At 36.6% G+C, this 1,887-nt stretch overlaps 1 protein-coding gene across 2 annotated transcripts in view; it reads left to right on the top strand.

The window, feature by feature from the left end:
* Positions 1 to 863, top strand: part of LOC107102683 — an 18,077-nt gene extending 17,214 nt beyond the window's left edge. For both annotated transcript variants that reach the window (XM_015402084.1, XM_015402083.1), the window contains one exon: positions 615 to 863. The gene's annotated coding sequence lies outside the window, so the exon portion shown is untranslated. The remainder of the gene's footprint in view (positions 1 to 614) is intronic.
* Positions 864 to 1,887: the final 1,024 nt, after the last annotated feature.

The raw sequence follows: 1,887 nt of genomic DNA, 5'->3' as shown, positions 1-1,887 counted from the left end.
CACCGTTTCATTCACAACACCTGTCCCATCAACCAGGAATCAGAAATACTTTAAAAATCCCAGGGAGGGATTACTTTAGTTACATTACTCCATCTGTAATAGAGTGACTATAGGACCAGTTTCATACAGTATATATAATTAGGGGGCCCCCGCTCCATCTGGCCATCAGTTTGGGGGTCCTTGGTCTGGAAAATGTTGAAGACCATCCATCCATCCATCCATTTTCAAACACGCTTAATCCCAATTGGGGTCACGAGGGGTGATGGTGCCTATCTCCAGCTGTCAATGGGTGAGAGGCGGGGTTCATCGCAGAGCAACGAAGAGGCAAACAACCATTCACACACACTCACACCTAAGGAGAATTTAGAGAAGCCTATTAACCTAACAGTCACGTTTTGGGACTGTGGGAGGAAGCTGGAGTACCTGGAGAGAACCCATGCATGCTCAGGGAGAACATGTAAAAACCATGTAAAAAGATCTCGGGAATTCATAAAAATGTAATTAAAGTTCAGTTGCCAGTTTCTATCAAGCTGCAGGGAATTGCTGCTGTTTGTTGCTGTTTCCTGATTACATTTTGTTTATCAGAACTTTTTTCTCTTCTGTTCTTTCTGTAGGACGGTGGGATTTGGTGGATCGGCCTGCTCTGGGTTTATCCTCTGCATTGTTTTACCTGAAGACTTTCTACGAGTTATTCATGATTCATTCTTACAGCACTGCTAAACCAGAAATACACTAGAAAATTATCTAGAAATAAGAAAAAAATTCTTAAATTAAGTGTATTTACCCTTAATTTGAGTAGGCAAATCAGATAGTTTGCCAATGGGATGAGTAGTTTCACTTTTAAAATAAGATTATTCGATAATATTCACTTGAAATAAGACAATGTAATAGTTTTTTTCTTATTTTAAATGTAAATTGTCACATTCCATTGGCAAAATGTCTCACTTTCCTCCTCAATTCAAGAAAAAATGCACTTATTTTAAGAAAAAATGACTTATGTGGAATAAAATTTCTTGCAGTGTGGAGGAGTCACACTTGATTCACACCTGGAACTAATGAGTTGTTTAAAGAAATATATTTTATCTGAGGTTTTCATGCAGTTATACCTGTTTGATTACATTTGGATGAAGTAACTGAATTCGTTTTTAATCGTTGTGATGAATATGTTGGGGAAACGATTCAGTCCGTGATGTTTTAAAGCACTTTATGTGCATCGTTGATATTTCTGCACCTTTTTCACTTAATTTTGATAAAGATTTTACATGCTGCCTTGTATTTGTACCCAGTGGAGCTGCTGGACAGTCCTTCCTACTCTGATTCTTAGGTTAATATCGTACAGATGTTTGGTATCACCCTTATTCCAGATTATTCTTTCATAATGAACGCTGCAGGTAACTGACACGGATGAATGCACGATATGTTATATTAGAAAATGTGATAAAATAAGACGGTGAACAAAAAGCTGTTTTATTGGATTATGTTTCTACTAAATTAATAATATCATTTGTAGATTATTTTTTGGTCTCAAATGCTTTAGAAAATTGAAAACAATTTAAGTCTAGACCTTTTATATGTAGAATTGAACACGTCATCATATTGGATAGTAAACTTATAGTAACAACCCAGTAATCCAGACATAGAAAGAAAACAACACCAAAAATGTGAACGATACAGGCAAAAAGTATTGAACACCCTTATTGATATCAGTTGAATATTTCATTACTGTTCAAAGTTAAAGTTAAATTTAACTTTAAGCCCCTGTCACACCTTGACGGTTTAGCCAGCAGGCCACCTGACGTCCCAGAATCTCCTGTAATGCTGGCATACGCTGAACTTTCTATGTATTTTTTCAATTTTGGGCGTATACATAGAGGATTCATAGCGAGT

The sequence above is a fragment of the Cyprinodon variegatus genome, unplaced genomic scaffold (genome assembly GCF_000732505.1).
Source record: "Cyprinodon variegatus isolate N-32 unplaced genomic scaffold, C_variegatus-1.0 Scaffold1297, whole genome shotgun sequence".
Taxonomy (NCBI): domain Eukaryota; kingdom Metazoa; phylum Chordata; class Actinopteri; order Cyprinodontiformes; family Cyprinodontidae; genus Cyprinodon; species Cyprinodon variegatus.
The sequence above is the reverse complement of the archived record's forward strand: the minus strand, read 5'-3'. Positions and strand labels throughout refer to the sequence as shown.